The sequence below is a fragment of the Carassius gibelio genome, chromosome A1 (assembly GCF_023724105.1).
Source record: "Carassius gibelio isolate Cgi1373 ecotype wild population from Czech Republic chromosome A1, carGib1.2-hapl.c, whole genome shotgun sequence".
Classification (NCBI taxonomy): domain Eukaryota; kingdom Metazoa; phylum Chordata; class Actinopteri; order Cypriniformes; family Cyprinidae; genus Carassius; species Carassius gibelio.
This window is the reverse complement of record NC_068371.1, coordinates 13,898,327-13,924,334: the sequence shown is the minus strand read 5'-3', so window position 1 is coordinate 13,924,334 and position 26,008 is coordinate 13,898,327. Positions and strand designations below refer to the sequence as shown.

General features: G+C 37.3%; 1 long non-coding RNA gene across 1 annotated transcript; it reads left to right on the top strand.

Moving 5' to 3' along the window:
* Window positions 1-11,968: 11,968 nt before the first annotated feature.
* LOC128008709 (uncharacterized) lies at window positions 11,969-12,779 on the top strand. Its single transcript, XR_008180491.1, has 2 exons — window positions 11,969-12,109; window positions 12,499-12,779. It is a non-coding gene; the product is annotated as an uncharacterized LOC128008709 (long non-coding RNA).
* The last annotated feature ends 13,229 nt before the right edge of the window (window positions 12,780-26,008 follow it).

Below are 26,008 nucleotides of genomic sequence, written 5' to 3'. Positions count from 1 at the left end.
TCATTTGGATTAGTTGGTTATAAAACATGGTCTCTTATTTACCTTTATGTTATTGAAGTCCTTGAGGTTATTAATAAAAAAAAAAAAAAAAAAAAAAAAAAAAAAATCAATACATACAAACTTTGAGTGTGAACCCAATCTTATTCTGATATGTAATATGTTTATCTACTATATGAAAGATATTGACAAAGGAGAGAGACACTGTTTGTGTCAAACACTGGTCAAGGAGAGGGCCTAGGTCAGGATGTCTCACAATCTCATGTCAAATGTTTTCAATTAATTTTCAAAACTTTGTAGTGAAAAAGTTATGATGCAGTCACACTTGTAGCAATATTTCTTAGTTCTGTTGTTCAGGGTTAGCATCATCTGAGGTTCTCTGAGGGGTCAGCATCATCTCTTCTCAGGTGTTCCGGATCCAGACTGGAGCTTGTGTAAATCCTAGTTACACATCTGTTTCTCAAAACAGAGAAACAAATAAATACACCATTAGCAAAGCTGCTGTTCCCACAAAGTAAAATTAATTAGTTTAACCCAAGCTAAAGAATAAGGATGCGCATTTGATCAGGTACAACTGCAGTCACAATTTAAGAGATACATTATTCAAATGCTTTGAATGTTAGCAATGAACATATCCAGCTTCATATCTATGGGTTTTCATAGGCGGTAGGTTTGTTGGGTAGCTCACGGAGTAAGGAGTCGCACATGAGAGGCGAGGAGCTCGTGTAACTAGTGTTTGAAAAAGCAGTCCAAATTTGCATTGCAAGAAAGTTGGAATGGCACAGTTGCATAAACAAATGCATTTTTATATCAGTTTTGCATTTGTTAAGACTATCGGGTAGGTTTAGGGTTGGGATTGGTGTAAGGCATATATCCAACATGATAGACCATTAACTTTTAGCGACAGTCCCAGGATATTATAATTCTGAACCGGTGCAATCAACATAATAAAAACATACCAAGGTTCACGAAATGAATCAGTATTTTATCGCCACTCAGTGGACATTTCTCTTTGAAACTGCAGCGAAACAGTAGGGTACAGAAAATCGGTGTTGCACAAAAAGTGCACAGAGGTACGTATTTTTATGACACCAGGCGGGAGTTGTGAGATGTGCACCTAAAATTTTGAAATGGAAACTCAGAATGTCAGAATCTTGAGATTTTATCTCTCACAGTTCACAGTTTTCTGTCAAAAAGTCAGAATTATGGAGTATAAACTCAGATTTGTGAAAAAAAAGAAAGAAAAAAAGGGCCTTCCTTCTCCAGATCTGAGTTGGACCTCACACTCTCTGAAACTGGTTGAGGGACAATATTCCTTGGGATGGATTCCTGGACTGGGATAGACATGGTACCTGATATAGGAATGGGATAGTGCTCCTTGTTTAACACAGTGCCGAACCCTAGATATAGGCTGCATTCTGGTAGAGGAGTCGAAAAAACTGGAGTGTGCTCTGGTGGAGCGGACACTGGAGGGCATTTTGGAGCAGAATCTTGGGCTAGAGATGGTTCCTGGTAGAGCTCTGAGGCGAGAGCAGGTACTAGACTGCACTTGTGGGCTGAAGCTTGCCCAGGACTCTGGTCAGTGGCTGATACCCTCTCTGAGCCACACTTGGAATCTAAAGCCCTCTTTAGGCCTTACTTGGGAACAGGGGTCCTGTATGGGTTAAATTTGGGAACAACGGTCTTATCTGGGTAAAATTCTGAAACTGAATCCATCCCTGTGCTTGACTGGGGATTCTGGGAAGTGCTTACGAGGGGCCAACACCGGAGCGAGCTCTGGCGCTTGGGCCAACACTAGAGTCGGAGAATGGCATTCTCCCATTGATTCAGAGCAGGTTCTCCCTAATTCAGAGCAGGAAATTTACTAGGGTTGTATTTGAGGATTGAAGTTGTCGGGATGCCTGCTGCTTGCACTGACCTCAACGGTGGATCCGCCACCCAGGACATTAGACAAGTGTTTCTTAGTGTGGGCTAAATCTTTATCATGGGTTCAGGCATAGTAGCTGTGGCAGACCGAGCCTCTAAAGGGGTGGCCATCATAGCCAGGTCCTCAGGTATGACGGTCCTTTTTGCTAAGGAGTCTGGATAAAATTATGAGGCAGGAGCGACATGAATGGGGTAGCTAGTGACATAGTGGTGATGGGGTTTCATCCACCTCACCCACTTTAGGGAAGGAACCACATAGCAGCATCACACAGTCAATGTACTGAGCAAGAGAGATATCTGGTACATGTAGCTGAACCACGAGATTGTCGTCAAATCTGATCCAGAAAAGGGTCTTTAATACATTATCACTCCTGAGCACATATTCATGAAAAATCTTAGTGCTAAGAGTTGCTCCTAGTAACAAAATTCTATGAAAATTCTTGTAAATGTGGGTGTTTCCTCTTAGAATTAAAGAAAAGATCCTAGTTAAGAAAAGAAAAATACAGAAAGCATCTTAACCCTTTCACTAGTTCACGCTTACATATAATTAGATTAGGTATGGTATGCATATTTGGCGTGCTGTCCGGGGAAGGGCTCCGAGCTCGGGAATGGCCCGAACCTAGAGTACCCCACCTTCCCCGTCTATTTATAAAGTGAACTCAAAGTGAGGAGATGGGGTGGAGGAGGGATGCTGATAAACCGTTGATTAGTTGATTATGGTCCACCTGTGTCGATTAGGCTAAGTATCTGACGCGCTCCTCCCGAATTTTGTTAATAAAAACATCATTAAAAGAGCTCTTAAGGTCCAAAATTGTTAGTAGTACTGATGAGGACTTTGAAGAGGCTTAAGAGTTTCTTCAGCAGTGGAGAAAATCAAACATGAAGGAGAAGAAATGCATATTTGCTCACAATGCATGACAGTGAGTTAATAAGATACTACACATTAGAACTTGCAGTGAACATGTCTGTGAACAATATTATTAGAGACAAGTTAACATCTCAGACACAGTTTAAATATGCAATAGTGACAAGAATGAAATAAATCACTACATTAACTATGGCCACGTTCACACCTATCACATACCTTAACTTGAACGTAAGCAGCATGGTAAAAAAAGAAAAAAGAAAAAAAAAAAGTAAGTATAGGCTTTATAAAATGTGTGTGTGAGTACAGTAAAACAGGAAAAAATTATACCTGGAATTTCAAAGTGAAGACTTATAATAAAGCCTAAAGCACTTTTTTGTTTTCTTGGACAACCAGCCAATCACAGTTTTCCAAAGACTCTGTCATACGTAGCAACGGGGTTAGCCCCGCCTCCTCACTTAGATTAAAGTTTTTGCCTTTTCTTTTCTCAGAGTTGCTCTCAGATTGGTCCTGAATTGCTCTTAAACCAAGACTCCTATGTAGAAAGTTTTAAGCTAAATTAGGAGCTCTCAAAGAGTATTCTTTGAATCTTTAAAAATACTGGCCCAGGGCACTAAGTGAGTCCAATAAATCCCTCAACATACTCCTCAATAGAGTGACCATCTTAAAGGGAGTAGAGTAGTTCAGCCGGATCATACAAAATGGAGTTCATCCTGCTGTGCTGTAAGTTAAAGTTCTGGGCCCGTATTCACAAAACATTTTATCTTACCACTAAGAGTTCTCCTTAATAGCAGTAAAAGTTTTTAGCTAAGTTTTTTTTCTTTCTTACAGTATTCACAAAGCTGCTGAGACAAACTTTTACAAAGGAATAGACAGAAGTCTTAAGCTAAGAGTAAGGGCGGGATTGACATTGTTGCCATGGATGATGTCAGCATACTAACTATACAAGGTGATTGGCTGATAGTCTCTGTCAGAGATTTATTAATAGAAATATCGTAGAGTGCAATATTATGTTGCCACATTCAAATAAAGATTTTAAAAAGGCAGGCTTAGTGTCACCAATTAAACAAGTAGGCTATATATTCAGCTAATTGTCAGCCTCTTATATGTATTCTTCTCATAAACAATTAGTCAATATGCATTGGGGCTGCCCTCAACTGAAGATTTTTCTGGTCGACTAGAAGTCGTCCTTTTAAGCATTAGTCGACTATAAAGTCACACTATTATTAATAAACCATATAAATCATAATAATGAAACAATGATTGCCTGCTTAACCTAAAAAGCCCTCAAGCGCACGCAAAAAATACATGCCACACCGGCAAATATAATAATTATGAATGTGTTAGGGAAAAATAGCAAGTACACTGCGTTAAAATTTGAATTTATTTTAATGTCGTAATTTATTGCTTTAAGAGATGAAGTCTCAAGAAACACTGAAGCGACAGTGACTCATCTCTGCAGCACCTGTATGGATGTTTCATATGGATTGCATAATGTGAGAATATTTGTTTTCTGTTTGAATTGGTTAATTTAAAAGTTTCCCTCTCTATAGATATATTTTTCCATGTGTGTAATAAGGCAAGTATCCACAGAGTTTCGAAGTGACACAGAGTGTTCACAGAGTCTAAGACGCCAGAAAGCGCATTATTTTTGCTTTATTTTACAAAAGCACATCATTTTATTGCTATTCTGAGTCTTTACAGATATAAAATATCTATTAATATTGTCATTTTTGGTCATACAAATAAAAGTATTTGAAGATTGATCACAGCGGCGCCTCCATCGGTCCTGCAGTAGCCCAAGCACGCTACTGTTCTGCTTCCAGACATGCACACTTTTTTTTCTAGGCTAACATTAGATTGCACTGCCGTGTAAAGTTACTATATACAGATATAAGATAATAAGCCATATTTGAGGTTGATGAATGTTAGGTGACCGTGGATGTCCTGCCCAATGTACTAGATTACCATAGACCAGTCGTTAAAGACTTGTAGGTTAAGGACAGTGATTTTGCCACTTCATGTGTTTATTTATTTATTTATTTTCTGCTAAGCAACTAATACAATTTTTGGTAATATGCAAGTAAACAGCCTTTTAATTGGCAAAAAAAAAAAAAAAAAAAAATCATAGCTGATAGTAAGACATGCAGACATAAAAGAAAAACAAACTGGACACAAGAACATATATTAATCAAACATTGGGAGTTGGGATAACCTCCAAACAAAACCAATTTGAAAATGCTTCTAAAATGTTTATATTCTGAGGTAGATTGCTGGAAACAGCCGTTTTAGGATGGTTCAGATTTGGTTTTAGTGACGTTTCACAGACTTAGGAGCTAATTTTAGAACTAAAACGCTTTGTGATATACTATTAAAGCAAAGATTTAGGAGTCCTAAATTTAGGACTGACACACCCACTATTTTTAAGATTTTCTCCTAAATCAGCAATTTAGGAGCTACTTTTAGCCTTGAGATGTTTTGTGAATAGGGGCCCTGCTTTTCTATCAGCAAACACAATGACACACAAGGGTAGGTCAATATAACAGCAGGTTTATTGAAGATGGAGATGTAGACAAGACATTGACGTTCAGGCAAGCACTCAGGTAACTGAAATATATAGGGAACTTAACTAAGTGAGGTAATGCGTCCTTTCCTTTCTTTCAGGATGCTACCCCTGAGCAGAGGACCAGTTGAGCACTGGGGAACCAGGAGCCGATCACTGGAGTACTTTGAAGTAACCCGAGAGGTAAATCTTGCAAAAGCCACGTGAGACCAGACATTGACTACGTTTACAAGCTGTTAAAATTCGGGTTATGGTCGGGTTAAGGTCACTATTCGGGTTTCTGAAACATTCGGGATAACCCATTTACATGCGTGAGCAGAGAGAGTTACTCCTGTATACATGGAATGTGTAATCAGTCGCCAATATCCCGATGTAAACGGCGACGCATGGTTAGCGTCTGGACGTACAAACAACATTAAGACGCAATATGCGTAATTTCCTATTCTTCTTCCTGTATCCATAGACAACAACAACAACAAAATTGGTCTCCTCCTCGCTCCAAAAGTGTGGTGCTGTGCTGCGTCTCGCCATGTTAACCTCGACTTGTTTACTTCCGCTATACTGCACGCAGGTTTTTTTATGCGCCGTCTCTACTCAAAAGACCAAGATTACTTGCGAATAGAACATGCGCAGAACACACATTTTGATGGGGATATGCCAAACGCGTTTACAAGACCAGATATTCGGGTTAGAAAAGGGGTACCCCAGGTATAATATCCCGGTTTTTAAAAATCGGGATATGAGCATATCCGGGTTTTTGCCAGTGTTTACATGGCCGTGCGTGACCGGGTTATTCTTAATATTCCGGTTTTTAATGGGTTATTGGCTGCATGTAAACGTAGTCACTGAGCGTGTGGAGTGAGCGTGTTCTTGTGGAGAGCTTGAATGACAGCGACAGGTGAGGAGGATCCACTGATAGATTCCAGATGTAAGTGATTGAAAAGGGAGTGCAAGTAAGTGGCAAGAGGAATGCTTGGAGATGTAGTGCAGAGGCAGCTCAACTGGTCGACTGTGACAAAAACGTTCTCGAGTTGTATTTTTTCATACTTGAAGTTTAAGTCGTGAAACAAATTTCACACAAAAAAATATCCTTTGTACTGCACTAGCATATTTTTTGGTTTACCTGTTTGACATTAACTCTTAAGAAAAAAAATCTTAAAGCAGTTTTCTGGTGTTTTGTTTGCAGGTTCATTGATTTGCATCTAAAGGCTTTACAATGAGCTGGTTTTTGATAGTCCTCAGCATTTGCAATCAACAAGATGCATTTATGCTGAACTCATCTCACCTGAAAACAAAACCTTTGATTTAACCTTTGACCTTTTGCTGCATAACAATTATACTGTGTATATATTCTGCAAATAATATCCAGGTAATATTGCTTTATTGATGCACTGTCTCTGCATTGCTCATGTAATTTTAATATTTATTTATATTTTTAGCTGTGCACTTAAATTCTCTCCTGATCCTGAGAGAAAGATATAAATCATCCAGGCCGCAGGCACATTAAGATGAATACTGTAATATAACAGATCAAAGCATGACCAGCTTCTAACATTTGTTGAGCCAGACAGTTTTTGCATTAATAAACTGGACTGATGTCTATTCTGGTCTCAGCATCAGACGGCTCACCTACAGACTGAGCGCTGACCATCTGATGCATATAGCAAACCAAAATAGAAGGAGATTTCTCAAAACTGAGTCCTTATCTGATTAGGCCTCTATACAATTTCTGGATGAAGAGGTTTTGATCAGTCTGTTCGGAAACAAGGACATGTTTTTAAGCTCCGGGGGTCTCTTTTATAAAACTCTCCATAACTGCACCTGCATATATTTTCCATACATATTCACATGCACATGACACCATGTTTAACACCGAGACAGGAAATATGAGATGGGGACTATAATGCCATTTATGGCATACACATTAATTTTTATTGCTAAAAATTATCCAGTATCATTATGTTTTATAATAAATATATAAAAATATCCATAAAAACAAAATGGTTTAAAAGTTGTTCTCAGATATATTTAGAATAGAGTTGATCTCATTCTTTTACACTGGCCAGATAGTATTTCAATTGTTTTAAACAATTCAAATCAAATTACATTACAGACCTCCATGGTCATGAGGGTACAGACAAACAATTCAGGGCAGACAGACAGTTCATAAACTGCTTCATTGCTCTAACTGGACAGTTACGAAGTTACGAAGTTACGAAGATGACTTGTATGTCAGAAAATAATTCTAAAAAAATAATAATAATAAAGTAAAAAATGAAAAAAAAAAAAAATGTGGGCAACACACCGTTTACACTTTTGGTGGTCAGGTCTTCTGTCACACAACTTTGTTATAGCAAGGGCACGGACACAAAGAGGAGAGTCAACAAATAAACAGGCTTTAATAATCCACAGGAAAGTAATTCAGACAGAACAGGTAGTGACACACAAGGTATAGACTGTCAAGAACCAACAACAATTAACAGAAATGGAGTAACTTAAATACATGGACCAAATGAGGATAATTAACAAGACACATTTGAACAAACTAATGAAATCAACGGGGGACAGAAACTAAGTAAAAGGAACTAAACTAAACAGGAGAACAAAAAACCTATGGATGTAATTATTAATCGCAAGCCTAGGGATTTAAGGTTTCACTGTGAGCTGGTTGAAAATTAAATATGTGACGATTTAACATGCTAAACAAACCATTATTCAATGAGAGGTAGGAGTTTATATGAATGTTCTACATCTGAAGGGAACTTACTGTCTTTTGATCATATTTTTTATTTTCCTCTTGCCTCTGTATAATGCATATTTAAGGTCACAAGCGCAGTGCTGCTTTGTTTACAGCGGAAACCAAGGAAACACTTTAAGCGCCACCTGCTGGCAGAGACTGAATCTGCATCTTGTTCAGCATGTCTGCTGTTTCACTTTCATGCATATATATATACAGTCAGGTCCATAAATATTGGGACATCGACACAATTCTAATCTTTTTGGCTCTATACACCACCACAATGGATTTGAAATGAAACGAACAAGATGTGCTTCAACTGCAGACTTTCAGCTTTAATTTGAGGGTATTTACATCCAAATCAGGTGAACGGTGTAGGAATTACAACAGTTTGTATATGTACATCCCACTTTTTAAGGGACCAAAAGTAATGGGACAGATTAACAATCATAAATCAAACTTTCATTTTTTAATACTTGGTTGCAAATCCTTTGCAGTCAATTACAGCCTGAAGTCTGGAGTAGTGCTGTCAATCGATTAAAAAAAAATAACTAATTAATCGCACAATTTTTTAAGATTAATCGCGATTAATCGCAATTAATCGCAATTAAAAGACTGAAACTTTTTGGATATGTAAATGTAAAATGTAAATAATTAATGTAAACTCAAGACAAAGAAACTATTTAAATTCAAAATATGATTGTTTATTGGAATTTTTGTTTAACTTGTAACACAGATTTTCTCATGTAAACAACATACCTGCAATAAACCATCAATATCCTCCAAATTAACTGTTGGCTTGAAAGCCATATTTATTACAGAAATAAAAACACAGGCATGTAAGTACCATTTGAATTTCAAAACAATCAATGCCAATAAAAAACAAAAATGATTTCCATGTTGAATTCCAAGTGGACTGCAAAAAAATTCCAAAGTATAGTCATTGCCAGTGCTTTAAGTGGGCCAGTACGCACCAGTACTCAGTACCGCCACTTCCAGATATAGCTCTTGAGCGTACCGCCACCTCTCCGTGCGCCCAGAACGTGCTTGTAGCGTACCGGTACGCTCATTTGGACATCTGTTTTAATAGAGGTTTTAATCTTTTACCTGCACTGCCGATTTTCAGAGCGCCCTTCACAATGCAAGCTTCCTAATTCATCCCACCCAGAGCAGAAACTACATTACCCATTCACCCTTAAGTTATACAAGTGAATAGCGCATGTGTCGCTTTCCCACTGTTAAGTGTCAACAACTCAAAGTGGCCGGAGAAGGTGTGTGAAACTCGTTGTGAGTTATACTAAAGCAAAATCTTGAGTATTTATTGTCTGATAAACATTAAAAACTGTCTGCGGAGGTTGAGTCGTCCTGCAGCCCCCGCTGGCTGTTCATTGGCTGCAGCATCTTTTTTCTAAGTTCTAAAAAAATACCGTAGACGGCAAGGCACAAATTTAGATATTCATTTATCTAATTAATCTATAGCCTATGCACAAAGACAATATGATCTTTTTGTCCCCTTTTTGTTTTAAAGCTTGATGAAGAGAGAGAGCGCAAGTTGCTGCAGCTGCGAGGAGGACAGTGATGCACGCGTACAGGAGTGATTGACAGTTCGCGGCACTGTGTACAAAAAATACTCCGCTACACAATTTCGTTATTTTCGTTTAAGCTTATTAACGTTAGCGTTACAGAAAGGTCTGATTTACGCACTGATACAGTCATTGTTTTTTTTTTTTTTTAAACAATGACATTTGAGTTCATGATTTTAATGTTGCTGTTTCTTGTGGCAGACTAAATGAAGAGTAATGTTTCTTGTGGCAGACTGAAGAGTAATCCGGCAGAGTTTTATACTGAAACTTTCCGTCTAAAAGTCCTTCCTTGGTCTTATCCATATTTATTTGCACGTTGAACACACATAGGCCACAACTGGAAATAAAAAAAAAAAAAACTGCAACCGCGTTAATTGCGTTATTTTTTTTTTACGCGTTAAATATTTTAAATTAATCGAATATGTTAACGCGCTAATATTGACAGCACTAGTCTGGAGATCAATTAGACATCAGCGTACGCTGGGTTTCATCCCTGGTGATGCTCTGCCAGGCCTCTACTGCAACTGTCTTCAGTTCCTGCTTGTTCTTGGGGCATTTTCCCTTCAGTTTTGTCTTCAGCAAGTGAAATGCATGCTCAATCGGATTTAGGTCAGGTGATTGACTTGGCCATGGCATAACATTCCACTTCTTTCCCTTAAAAATCTCTTTGGTTGCTTTCAAAACACCAAACTACCCGGAAGACCATGGAAAACAACTGTGGTGGATGATCGAAGAATTCTTTCGCTGGTGAAGAAACCCTTCACAACAGTTGGCCAGATCAAGAACACTCTCCAAGAGGTAGGTGTATGTGTGTGTCAAAGTCAACCATCAAGAGAAGACTTCACCAGAGTGAATACAGAGGGTTCACCACAAGATGTAAACCATTGGTGAGTCTCTAAAACTGGAAGGCCAGATTAGAGTTTGCCAAACAACATCTAAATAAGCCTTCACAGTTCTGGAACAACATCCTATGGACAGATGAGACAAAGATCAACTTGTACCAGAGTGATGGAAAGAGAAGAGTATGGAGAAGGAAAGGAACTGCTCATGATCACCTCATCAGTGAAGCATGGTGGTGGTAGTGTCATGGCGTGGGCATGTATGGCCGCCAATGGAACTGGTTCTCTTGTATTTATTGATGATGTGGCTGCTGACAAAAGCATTAGGATGAATTCTGAAGTGTTTCGGGCAATATTATCTGCTCATATTCAGCCAAATGCTTCAGAAATCATTGGTCAGCGCTTCACAGTGCAGATGGACAATGACCCGAAGCATACTGCGAAAGCAACCAAAGAGATTTTTAAGGGAAAGAAGTGGAATGTTCTGCAATGGCCAAGTCAATCACCTGACCTAAATCCGATTGAGCATGCATTTCACTTGCTGAAGACAAAACTGAAGGGAAAATGCCCCAAGAACAAGCAGGAACTGAAGACAGTTGCAGTAGAGGCCTGGCAGAGCATCACCAGGGATGAAACCCAGCGTACGCTGATGTCTAATTGATCTCCAGACTTCAGGCTGTAATTGACTGCAAAGGATTTGCAACCAAGTATTAAAAAATGAAAGTTTGATTTATGATTGTTAATCTGTCCCATTACTTTTGGTCCCTTAAAAAGTGGGATGTACATATACAAACTGTTGTAATTCCTACACCGTTCACCTGATTTATTATAGCAAATTATAGCTGAAAGTCTGCAGTTGAACCACATCTTGTTCGTTTCATTTCAAATCCATTGTGGTGGTGTATAGAGCCAAAAAGATTAGAATTCTGTCGATGTCCCAATATTTATGGACCTGACTGTATATATATTAGGGGTGTAACGATACGCGTATTCGTATAGAACCGTTCGGTACGAGGCTTTCGGTTCGGTACGCGGTACGCATTATGTACCGAACGGTTCGTTGGACTAATTAATTATATTTGAAAAAAAAAAGAGAGAAATATAATGATATGCGTTCAACAAGGTAGCCCAATAACCCAAATGACGTAACAGGCAACGCCCCTGACACTCCCGAAGAAGAAAAAAAACACCAACTTATAGTTATATGTTTCGTCCCCTTGGAATTATAAGGTTCTATCTGAAATTTTTGTCAAAATTGAGTTATTCACATATTCTTATTCTGTGACTACTTATTTACATTATGTGATGTTTTTTTTTTTTTGAAGTTGTGTACATTTTCGGACTTTTTATAAAAAAAAAAAAAAAGGTTCTATCTACAAAGACTAACTCTAACTTGGCTCTATAAGGTTCTAACTGCGTGAGCCAATCAGCACTTCGAATGCACAGAAGAGGACCAATCAGGATCAACGTTATATGTCGTGTCACCGGCTTTAGATCGCAGTGTGAGGATTATGGCACGAAACAAAGTTTTTAAGAAACCTAAAGATCTCCAATTTTATTGACGATCTTGTCAAGGACCGCAGCTCGAATTCCAGGCAAGTTCACTCTTTATATTTTTTTAGGTCTTGCTGAGAAGATTGTTTTCATAGTTAGACACCACACTAGCCAGCAGCGCTAGCTTTATAGTTTCATATATTAAGAGGCAAGCACTAAGATTAAAAAAAACAATAATAATAAAAAAAAAATAACCGAAAAACTAACGAACCTATCCTACTCAAAATATCGCACTTACAGTAGCTAAATTATGATCGTTATGTGGACATGTGAAAGATCGTTGAAGCAGTTACCTCAGTATCAAACCGATTTAAGAATGATTGTAGACTGTGTAGCTACTCAGTGGTATGCCATGCAAAATATATATAATGCATTTAAATATTGTGTTTAAATATGTATTTTTTCCACATGTATTTTTTTTTTTCTCCAGGCAGGTGACAAGGTAGATGCAGCAGGGCCTAGGGTCTTAACAGACAAACCAGTGGGGAGCCAGTGACTGCACCTACCAGTTTACAAATTAAAGAGCTGGGGTCTACTCAGAAAAGAAGAAACGGGCGAAGTGTCTCAGACAGAGAGTATTATAAGTTTGTTTTAAAAAATGAGTCACAGAGAGTATAATAGTTCTGTGTTTTAAAAAATGAGTCTGACATTTGTTTTGTGATTTATATATAGTCAGTGAATCATTTTTCAATGATTATTAAACTTTATGAATTAATTTGCTGAAACATGTCTGTTTTTTTTTGTTTGTTTTTTTGTTTTGCAGTTTTTAAAGTCTTAAAATGTCAATATTAAGCCTTAAAGGTCAAATAGTCAACAATTTAATTGATTGGGTCTTAATTACAACAATAAACATTAGCATGTTATTTCAGCCATACTGATGTCTAGAGAGAAAGCCATTTTACCTGGCCCACTTTAGGAGGAATAAAGTCCTGCTCAAATGAATTACTGTAGTTTCTTTCTATCTAAACAAAAGAAAGATTAAAGTAACAACTTCTGCAATAATGTGTTTAATTACCCACCAAATTGTTACTAAAAATTTACATCTGCATTCGACAAAATATTTAGACAGACCTTGCTTAATTTGAAATGTCCTAAATACATGGAAGTGCTAAAAATATAAAATAAATGTCATAGAAAGGATACAATTTTACTTTCTAACACATGTTGAGACATTGTTACAACATTAAGTTTATATTTAATGTTCAAATAATGTTTTGGCAGATAGAACCTTATAATTCTAAGTGAAAAGTGTTTTTTTTAGAATTAGAAGGTTCTATCTGCATTTGACTCATTCCAAAAATCCCCATTTACAAATTTGAGATGATTTTGATATTGTATATTTAGAATACATTTAGGGTCCCTGTTATTTTCATGTTTGAAAGAAACTTGTTCCCCATATACATTTGCTTATATGTAGTGCAAAATCTTTGAAGCTCAATATCTCAAAACTGCTCAGAACGCAGATAGAAACATGTCAACTCATTTACGCCGACATCACCTTATTGTGTCAGTATCTGGGAAAAGACGAAAAAAAGGAGAAACATACACGCAACAAACTATCCCCCCAGCGTTTAGACACCGGTACACCATTATAGCTTACAGGGAATCCAAAGTGCACCCAAACACCAGACCTGTTGGTTATTGGAGGATCTTCTATTTCTGGTCTGTTAAATGCATTAGACATTTTGCAACGAGCCTTCAGCGCGTGCTGAGTGAGCGAGCGCCTTAGGGGCCGTTCACATATCGCGCCTAAAAACGCTCGGGCAGAAGCGCTCATGAGGCGTCTGTCTTTGCTAAGCAACAATGACATGCTCTCTCCATGATACGCCGAAATTTCAGCAAAGGATAAATGGATTTGCAGCTCTAAAAATCGCTTGCAGTAGCTCTGCTACTAAATTTATTTCAAAATTGCAATCCATATACAACTATGATCAGCTGTTCATCTTGGCTGAGCTTTCAACGTTGTTATGGGAAAGGATGAAGCTGATTGGTTAGTTCTTGTCACATGACCCGCGGTGCGCTTGCGGCATTCTGAAAAGTTGAGATGTTTTTACATTTTGCTGTATCTAAAATGTACCGAACCAAACCGAACCGAACCGTGACATCAGTGTATCGTATCGAACCGAACCGTTAATTTTGTGAACCGTTACACCCCTAATATATATATATATATATATATATATATATATATATATATATATATATATATATATATATATATATTATGCATAGTTTCACAAAACTGAAGTCAAACCATTCTGTTTTTGCTTCAAATTTCTGATATTATACAATGTAAATTAGATTAAAAACTATTCATGTTGAATGTATGCAGCATCTTTGTTTGGATCATGATTAAAACGCAGTGGTTGCATCTAATTTTAAAATGGAAAGATCACAGACAAAGCCTTAGTTTGTTTCTACGGAGAAATTAATTTTATTTGTGTTACTCATTTATTTGATTAGGGGCATGTTTTAAAATTTCTATTTATTTTTGTAATTTAGTTTTACAAAATATGTAAATTTTGTTATTTAGCAAATGCCTTCATCCAAGGCGACTAACAAATGAGGACAATAGAAGCAATACAATTTTATTTCAATTTCAAAAATAAATGTACAGTATTTTGTCCAAGCAATAATAAAAGGACACATTTAATTTGTAATGTGTATTATGTCTTATTTTGTAAAAAAATACAAAAAAAAAAAAATATTGTGAATGGAATCAAATTGTGAACTCAAAATCGTGGCTCAAATCGCAAGTTAGGTGAATCATTTAATCCCTACAAAAAAATAAAAATAAAACAAGCCCTTGATCGTGACAGTTGCAAGATAAATCATGATATTATTTTATATTTGCATTAAAACTTTGATTCCCCAGTCTACAAATGGATGCATTTGAAAACATATATTTGCAAATACTTAAGTACTTACAAGATTGGCCTACTATATCAGTAGAACACAGTGGGTATTATGTTAATGTGTTTAGATGATTAAAGGAACTGCAACAACTGTGCATTTTTAAGTGTATTTTCATGATTATGTTGCAGCACTGTTTACCCTACATAGTGGTCATAAAAGTAGCTGTATGTAATTACAATGCAATTATAAATGTGCTTGTTTAAAGAAAATCTTACTAAAATTAAAGTTTTCCCTTAATGTACTTCTATACTCAGTGGTGAAAATGTCATTCTGTTATGTGGAGGCGTTACACTGCAGGACTAATTAAACACCATAATTGCAAAATTAATTTACAGTGATGAAAGCTCTTTTTAGCCTTTAACAACCCCCCCCCCCCCCCCCCTCTCGCTCTCTATTATTGACATTTAATGTCGTATTTATTTCCTGTTGGGTCCTGGAATATCACAGTAATGTAATAATTCACCAAGACCAACTGAAATCAATTTGATTACTAAAAAGATCACTAAGAAAAGTAAGTTGTGTTTCTGTAATACGGTTTTGACATTTTCCATGATCCCATGAGCTTGAATGTTTAGAAATTGAGTTAATTTGCAAGATAATTGGTGAAAATATTTAAATTTATTCATTTTATTATATTATAGAAATGTTATTATTATTATCTGTTTTAATTATTTGTATTTACATTTTGTATTATTATATATAAGAGACAGAGAGAGAAAGAGAGAGAGAGAGAGAGAGAGAGAGAGAGAGAGAGAGAGAGAGAGAGAGAGAGATCAGAATTAGAATCAGAATCAGAAAGAGCTTTATTTCCAAGGAATTTTTTTTTTAGTGACACAAGTTTCCACTACACAAAGACAACAACACACAGACAAAAAAAAAAAAAAAAAACGGCCAAATAAATAAACATTGCTTAAAAAATAAAAATAAAAATAGTATGAACTGCTGTGCTATAGATGATAATGGTATAGAATAGAGTGAGATGCAAGAGTGTACTAGGATGGAGGTGGTAACAAATAAATATAAGGATATTGCATACTTTTAATGCATAAGTGGATAACGTTTAACTGTTCATGAGGTAGATTGCCTGGAGGTAGAAACCATTCTTGTGCCTGGCTGTCCAGGTATTTGCAGCTCTGAAGTGCCGGCCAGATGGCAAAAAGGGGATAACTTGAATGTGTGGGATGCAGAGTGATTTTCTGAGCCCTTTTCCTCACTCTGGATGTAAACAGTTCTTGAAGGGTGTGCAGGGGAGCACCAATAATCCTTTCAGCAGTCCGAACTGTTCTCTGTAGTCTTCTGATGTCTGATTTTGTAGTGGAACCAAACCAGACAGTTATTGAAGTACACAGGACAGACTAAATGATGGCTGAATAGAATGATTTCAGCAGCTCCTGTGTCAGGTTAAACTTCCTCAGCTGGCGAAGGAAGTGCAACCTTTGTTGGGCCTTTTTCACAATGGAGTCAATGTGATTGACCCACTTCATGTCCTGAGAGATGGTGGTTCCCAGAAATCTAAATGACTCCACTGCAGTCACAGTTCTGTCTATGATAGGTGAGTGGGGGGAGTGTAGGGGGTTTCTCCTGAAGTCCACTATCATCTCTACTGTGTTGAACATTTTCAGATCCAGGTTGTTAAGACTGCAGCAGACAGCCAGCTGCTTATAATCTTGTATGCAAGCAGACTCATCACCATCCAGGATGGGACCAATGACTGTAGTGTCATTGCAAATTTCAGGAGCTTGACAGAGGGGTCTTTAGAGGTGCAGTCGTTGGTGTACAGAGAGAAGAGCAGTGGGGAGAGAACACATCCCTGAGGGGCACCAGTGTTGGTGGCGCAACTGTTTGACATAAATTTCCTCAGTCTCACTAGCGTATGCCTATCTGTCAGAAAGCTGGTGATACACTGACAGATAGAGCTAGGAACAGAGAGCTGGGTCAGTTTTATCTGGAGGGCTGTTGGGATGATGGTGTTGAAAGCCTAACAGAAGTCCACAAACAGGATCCTCACATAAGTCCCTGTTTTGTCCAGATGCTGCAGAATGAATTGCAGTCCCATGTTTACTGCATCTTCCATGGACCTGTTTGCTCGGTAAGCAAACTGCAGGGGGTGCAGTAAGGGTCCAGTGATGTCAGATAAGCCAGATAAGCCAGTTTTTCAAATGACTTCATGACGACAGATGTTAGAGCCACAAGTCTGTAGTCATTAAGTCCTGTTATCTTGGGTTTCTTTGGAACGGGGATGATGGTGGAGTGTTTGAAGCAGGAAGGAACTTCACACAACTCCAGGGATCTGTTGAAGATCAGGGAAAAGATGGGGGCCAGCTGGTCAGCACAGGTTTTCATACAGGCTGGTGTAACACCATCTTCTATTGATCTTCCTGAAGAACTGGCGCACATCATCCTCACTGATTTTAAAAGGAGGAGATGGGAACGGTTGTGTAGAGAGATGGTCAGAACAGGTATGAGGGGTTTCAGATCTACAATAAAACTCATTCATGTCCTTAGCAAGTTGTTGAATCGCTTCATTGCAGGGGGTGGTAACTTGTAGTTTGTGATAGCTCTCAGACCTTTCCACACTGAAGTTGAGTCATTGGATGTGAACTGATCTTCCAACTTTTTAGCATAGGTCCTTTTAGCTACTCTAATCTCTTTATTCAGTGTATTCCTGGCCAGATTGTACAAGACTCTGTCCCTATTTCTGTAGGCATCCTCTTTGGCATGACAAAGTTGTCTGAGAATTGCTGTAAACCATGGCTTATCATTGCTGAATGTTAAGTCCAGGTAGGAATGCATATATCATAATATACTAATATAGGATGTTACAGTCTCTGTGAGTTCATCCAGATTGGTAGTAGCAGCTTCAAAAACACTCCAATCAGTGAGGTCAGCCCTGAAGCAGCCATGTGTGGCTCCATCGCGAGGCATATATAAATATGTGTGTGTGTGTGTGTGTGTGTGTGTGTGTTTGTGTTTATGTGTTTGTTTGCATTCTCTAGCCTTATATGTTAAAATTGTCATATTCATTTTTGAAAAGAGACCAATAAATGAAAACCATGCTCTTCATTATACAGCACTTTACGTTCTATAGATTTCACCATCTCCAGTTGAATGCAGATATGGCGTTTTATCCCGTCCTCCTGCCGCTGCGGTGACTGTGGAGTAAGGAGGTGACTGAAGTTCCATTAAACAGATCAATGTGCTGATTTGGGATCAGTGGCCAGTCACACGTCCTGTGTGTATCGGAACAGTCCTGTCTGGAGCTTCAGCACCGCGGATCAATAGCAGTTAATTTCAGTCCACAGACTCAAGCCTGTTTGATGTGAGATCATGTCTCATACAGGCATGCAGCTGTTCTGCTGGGAGAGATGAAAACTCTTCTTTTTTTAGGACAACTATGCACACACACACACACACACAATAAATATAAATATCGACTACTTTAAAACATCAAAAATATAACACAATATTAATGTGTAAACTTGGATAAATACATTAAATATATAGTTATAAAATATTTGTAGACAAGTTTTATATATTTACATAAGTTGGCTAAATAATTTTAACTTTATTGAATGTAATTTAGTGAAATATGGCTAATCCTTTGGGAAATCATTTTATTATACATAGGAATTAATTCATTAGGAATTAATATAAATAGTTACAATACAAAAAATGCAGTTCTAGGAGGTTATTGTCTAAAACTTGGTGCCAACCCCAAAATCTGTTCAGATTAGCCTCCTTCAGAGTTGTTTTTAATAACCTATTTTAATATGTGTTTTTGCTCTCTAAACACAGTCAGAAAGTTCCAGAGTTTCCCAGATACCTGTGAAACAGTCAAAACTCTTCACAAAAGTATCTCAGAAGAGGTTTTAAAAGTATATATTTTCCCTTGTGTAGCACACAGACCCCAACACAACTCCTTCACAAACTTCCAATCTCTGCTTTTATTCCAGTCAAGGTCTCTCCTTGATGAAACTTTTCTTAAACCTCATGAGAAGGATGAAGCTGTGCAAAAAAATAGACAAGGGAAACAACTTTATTATTATCCACCGCTCTTCGCTCTGCTTAGTGATCGTTTCTGCTGTTCAAGGTAAAAACTTTCTTCTCCGTTCGTTTCTTCAGAAAAGTATCAGTTTATTGGCACCAATTAGGAGAGCTGCCTGCAGTTGATACACTTTAAGACATTACAGTCAAAACTGAGTTCATAGAGAGAGGAATCTGTTGTTTCATGAGAGAACTGAATATAGGGAATATTTCAGTACAGAGTGTTTCTCTCAAGTGGTGGATTGTGACACAGAAGTGAGCTGCAGATCTAATCAGATTCATAGATAACGATTGCACAGAAAACACCATATTTGTATTTGTTGAAGTCAAAGATTGTGTGTCCAATCTTTTCTGACATTTCAGCTAATAAAATAAGGCAGATGCTAAGGACAGATTGTGTGACATGCCATCATTCTCAAAAACAATGAACAAAATTACACTAACGTATAATATATAATGCAACCAACCAACCAATCAATCAATCAATCCAACTGTTTATAAGAATATCGAGAATTTTGCTAGTTAAAATGTCTTAAAATCATTAAAACTAAATAAACTTAGTCAAGAAGCCACATCAATCAATCAATAATCCTGCAAAGATATCTTATCTAACGGTTGTTTTTTAATTAAAAATATGAGGACTAAGTCTTTTTTTTTGTTGTTGACATTTTTCACTGGAAAATAAGTAATTTTTTGCTGTGTGGTACAAACCTCATTTCTTTATCTCTAAATCAGATGATCTATATATTTATCAAAACAGCAAAAGATTATGTGAAATTATAGAAGTCTTGATTTTACTATATATTAGTATTAGTATTTTCTGAATAGTTGATGTCAACCAAATATATTTCCCTTTGGAATAACTAATTTGCTGTCAATAAGAGCAGGAATGTCTATTTTCAAGTCCATTTTGATTTCATATAGGCTTTAAGCTGGTTTTAGCTGGATTTTCTCAACCCAGCCATCGGCTTTTGCTGTCCATCATATGTCACTTACTGTAAGTAAGGTCTTGAATGGATAAAGCTGTTCTTAAAGCCCCTCCTGCTTACCACCCAATGCCTGTGAGTTTTGCTCAAAGCTATTTTCATTGGCTTATTCCAAATTGGCAGCAGAGGTGTTGTGAGAGGCTGGTCAAGGTCAGCCGAACATGTTGACACATAATGTTTAAATGAAGAGGAGGTTAAGATGGATTAGTTTGGAATGATAAATGGTTGGGGGTCGAACACATGATAAATATATGGAAGCCAGAGGGGCCAAACCTGGAGATTTCTGTGCAGCCCTGTGGTATTAGAGCCGGTCTGGATGGGCTCCAAGGGAGAGAGGTTAAGTCCCCCAGTCTTGCTTAAGTCAAAGAGATGGAATTGAGCCAGTCGATTCATAGACAGAGGGAGAGAGAGAGAGAGAGAGAGAGAGAGAGAGACGTGGTTGTGCGCAGCACAGGCATTGTTTCATATCGAGCTGCAGAAAGGATCTTTACATAAAGCACTGTAATAGAGATGTTCTTGTTAAAATGTGCAGCATAAGTGTCAGTATCAGACCATTTCCACAGGTAGTGTTTCACTGAGCTTGTGTCAGATATTCTCTGAAACTGAAGCCTTTTTTGACATACAGGATAGTGTCATGAAACCAGCCAAGAACATATATTGTAACATTATTTTTGACAAATAAGGATATTCACCTTACCATACTGCTATATTATTTAAATTATAAAATATTTATATATTAGTAGTATTTGATTCTTTGTCTGTAATATATTTATTTTTTAAATAAATAAATGAAAAATATGAAAAATCAATTTTAAAAATAGGGAAAGTAACTCTAAATTCATATAATGTAATAAAAAGAATGTATTATGAATATAATAAACAAATAAACATACTACCATTAATAATGTTGTCAGTCATATAAAAATAAATAATAATGTTTATATATATAAATAATGTATTATATTCACTGTATTTATTCAATCAAAAAATACATTAAAACAATGATATTGTGAAATATAATAATGTTATACTATTATTATTTTCAAACAGATTAATGTCTAATAGTTTTCAAGGATTTAAAAGTTTTTATTATCACTTTTTTGCAGTTTACTGTAAAAGTTATAGAATTTCAAAAAAAAAAAAAAAACATTTGCAGACATTTCCTTTAACCCCTTAAAGCAAGAAACAATACATTATTTTATTTTATTTTATTTTCATGTAATCACATTTAATATTTCTTGGAATTAAAATGTTCGAGGAATGCACTTTATTGGCATATTTTATGGATTTTTTTGAGAAACTTCTAAGACAAAGTTGACATTTAAATGTATTGCAATCTTCTGAGCAGAGCTCCCTTTAGCAATTAAATGATGCTCTGGGATTTAACTTTAAGATCTCCTAGATATACAATATAATTTTGTAAGATAGGATAAGAAAAGTTAAGATTGCTTCTGTAATATGAATTTCTGAAGAAAAAAAAAATCATAATTTAACATATCAAATCTTAAGTTAAAGAGCAGGTCATATGGTATTTTAAAATGTCCTATTTCGTTGGAGTCCCCTAAAACAGGTTTAAATGTATCTTAGGTCAGAAAACATTGTAATTGTCTCAGAATATACATTTAATATAGAGTCATTTGCAAATGATTTCTAAATAATTCATTCCAAGCAAGTTCGGAGCAAACCCCTATTCACAAACAACTTGTAACACTCCAAAGAGAAGGAAAACTTGAAATTGCATCATACGACCCCTTTAAGTGATTTTAATGAGATCGAGAGAAAATTAAATCTTGATAATGAGTGAACATTGTTCTTTGTCAAGATCATGAGAAAATTAAATAATGAAAATGAGAAAAAAGAAAATTGAAATAAAAAGAAAGGTAAGTTGTGATCACAAGAAAACGAGAGATAATAATATTAATATTAAGATAATAATATTATTCATTAGAAAATAATCATAATACATGGTCTTCTATAATAATGTAACTTAAAATGTCTATATTTGCTTTAGGCTCGCAGGGAATCCAAGCACAGAAGGCAATCTCAAGCTGTATTTGCTGTATGTATAAAACCCAGGCCAATATATCCCGCTGATCCACATTTGAGCTATTTGGTACTAAGAGTTTTTAAGTGGTTGCTAAACTATTCTACACGGTATAAATTTATTCAGGGTGGTTGCTAGGTAGTTGCTAAAGTGCCATGAGGGGTGGTTTAGCATTTTGTAATGGTTGCTATGTGGTTTCTAGGATATAATTGTGAGGGTTACCCACAGAAGGTCATTGCTGAAAGAGCTGGTTGTACACAGAGTGCTGTATCAAAATATATTAATAGAAAGTTGACTGGAAGGAAAACGCGTGGTAGGAAAAGGTACACAAGCAACAGGGATGACTACAGCCTTGGGAATATTGTCAGGAATAGCCTATTCAAAAACTCACAAGGAGTGGCGCATCAAGAGTCACCACGCTCAGACGTCTTCACGAAAAGGGCTACCGCTGTCACATTCCTAGAACCAAGCCACACCTGAACCAGGAAAAAAATGTCAGAAGCATTTCACCTGGGGTAAGGAGAAAAATAACTTGACAGTTGCTCAGCGGTTGTAACGAGGAGTCTCAGAGTCGTTCAGATCCAAATGCAGTGTTTTATTTAAGAATGGTCAAACAGGCAGAATTCAGGAACGGCGTCAGGTATGTCAGGGATAACCAGAATCGAAGACGGTAACAAACAGAGATTAGGGCAGTTAACAGAGAATCAGAGTTGGTTAAACAATCCAAGATCAGACATGGGAAGAACAAACACAAGGAAAAAATGCTCAGAAATGTCAGACAGGCTAAACAAGACTTCGCAAAGTGTCTGTGTGTGAGTGCTGCTTATATGTGTATGTAAATTAGGTGCAGGTGTGGCAAGGAGATTAGCTGATGAATGAGGTGCAGGTGTGGCAAGGTGATAGTGATATAGTGACTGATGGAGGTGTAGGTGTAGTGCAACCATATGAGAGGTGCTAGTGTCCAAGTGATATGGTGACATCTGGTGGTTGATGGGTGGAATGGTCCTGAGTGGAGTGCCCTCTACTGAAGTTCATGGGCACTCCAGCTAACGATCGTGACTGTGGACCACAGTCCTCTTTTCAGATGAAAGCAAATTTACCATTTCAGTTGGAAATCAAGGTCTGTAGTCTGGAGGGAAATAGGAGAGGCACATAATCCAAAGTCCAGTGTAAAGTTTATGAAGTCAGTGATGATTTAGGGTGGTGTGATGTAGTTTTCGTTAACAAAATAAACACAGTTAGTAGACTTTTTCGTCCATCCAAAAGTAGGAAAGTGCTCTCCACTTTTTATGTGCAACATACATTGGGCGAGAAAACATTGTTTATTTCAACAGATATTGACATGTGGTTACATAATCAACAGCTACAGTATGTGAATCAAGTAGGTGCAGCAGCCAAAAACATTGGGTATAACAAGCACTTAGCTCTTAGCAGCTGATAGTTTCTAACATTGCATTATCAAGCTGTCTTGACATCTGTAGCGTCCGTGAACCTCATGAGATAAATCATGAGTACTTCTAAAAGCCTGATTCATTATCTGTTCCATTATGTACCACATTCTGCCCCAGCATGGCTTTGACTCACACGATGGGCGCAGACACCTCTTCAAAATGAAGGAACTCATTGTACAGGTTCTTCCATTCAGGTTTATTCTTTAAAAGTATTCCTCTTGTGCTGTATTAGTATTATAGCAGCCTTTCAATGAGGGAGTTTCTTTACTGGCAGGTGAAATTTGTAAGATCTTCACTGACATTTTATTAATATTTATGAAATAGAAATAAGTAAAGAATACAGACAGAAAATAGAGACTACAATGCACAAAAAGACACAAAGCATTGCCCCATTTCAGGTGGAGTCTCATTGGGGAAGTCATGCACAAGCCGAAATTTGTTTCAAACAACGCAGTTTGAGTAGTGAGATTTTACTTTAATATGTTTCATGAACAGTATCCTTTCATTTGAACTGTTTCTCTTGTACTGAGATAAGACTGAACCCCGATATTGCATGATTTGTGTTTAATGGAATTTGAATCAGCCCATTGATGAATGTAACCATTGGTGCTGTCAGAATAAGAGTCCAAGCAGCTGATAAAAACAAGTAATCCACCCAACTCCAGTCTAGGGCTGTGCGATAACACGTTATTTGATCATGGACGATCAAAATTACAGCACGATCCACTTTTTCAGAAAAAAACGTTGTATCGCCATATATAGTGCATAACACGTTATATCCTTAGCAGTTCGGTAGATAGCGCCAGGTTAACAATCTCGTATATGCTACTCATAAATTCAGTGAGATTAAGTGACGGAGTCTGTGACAATGGAGTGAAACACAGAGGAGTTGGTTCCTAAAAAAAAAGCAAATTCTGTAATATGGAAATGGTTCGGATTTTTGCTAACAGACACAGCGCAAACAACAGTTATTTGCAAATGTTGCAATGATAAGATTCGCACGACGGATAGCAACACAACGAACCTTTTTAACCACCTCAAGAGAAAGCACCCGAAAGAATATGCAGAGAGTCTAATTTTAAAAGGACCCCACGCGAGTACATCACCAGGTACAACCAAGCAGCCAGAAATGACAAGGCTTAAACAAAAAACTCTAAAGAAAGAAAACTATCAGGAAGGAACTACGTATGAGAGGACGAGCAAGCGCTGGAAAGACGTAACTGATGCTGTGACATTTTATCTGACCAAAGACATGATTCCTATTAAGACTGTGGAAAATGAGGGCTTTAAAAGACTGTTCAAAGTCGTAGATCCACGTTACGAAATACCCAGTTGCAAATATTTTTCCTCCACTGCCTTTCCACAGCTTTATTCAGAGTGCCGCAGCAAGATTCAAAATAAAATTCAAAACGTAAAGTGTTTTGCTACAACGGCTGATTTATGGTCTAGCCGTACGTCAGAGCCGTATTTAAGTCTGACGATTTACTTTATTCAAGAGTGGAAGTTGTGCAGTGCGTGTCTAGAAACAACATATTTTCCACAAGACCACACAGGCGAGCTCATAGTGCAAGGTCTTAGGGATGCGCTTGAATGTTGGGGACTCAAAGAAGCAAACATGACCTGTATGACAACAGATAGTGGGGCCAATATGGTGAAGGCATTGGAGCTCAACAGCTGGACTCGTCTGCAGTGTTTTGGGCACAGACTCCACCTAGCCATCGCTAAGTGCAACTAAAAATAATAATGGTCTCCGATATTCAAGTGATTATATACAGCTATTATAATAAATCATTGCAAATTACATTAGGAACTTGGAACATAGTAAAATCATGAGATTAGTTTGCTATAATAATTGCACTGGTATGAGTAAATGTTTTGTAAATGAAATGTTATATATACATTTAAACATTGTATATACAGTTTTACATTGTGTTGTGCATTTGGTTAAATCTAATTGATACTTTGATCTTTTTTTTTTTTTTTTTGAAAAAAGTGCCAAAGACCCTCGTGTTGAACGTGCAACATCTGTCTGCAAGAGAGTTTTCAGCACATTCTCCTTCAGCTGGAAGAAAAAGAGGGAACTAAGTAATGCTCAAGCTGAGCTAAAGCTACAGAAGCTCATCACTGAGTCCCCGACGCGATGGGGTTCGAGGCTCAGCATGATTGAGCGAGTGCTTGACCAGGAAAAGGCGATTTCTCAGGTCCTGAAGGCAGACAAGAAGGTAAGGCATTTGGTCCCATCATGGCAAGATGTTGACGTGATGGAGTCTGTGAAAAAAGGCACTCAGTCCACTGAGAGACTTTACTGATGCACTCTCAGGTGAGGACTATGTGAGTGTATCTTAAGTCAAGCCAGTGCTTCACATGTTGAAAGTCAACATTTTGAGCCTGAATGATGAAGACACTGAACTAACAAAAACAATGAAGACAACCATTCCCAATTACCTCACTGACAAATATCAGGACCCCACCACTGATGACCTGCTGGATATGGCTTTGCTTT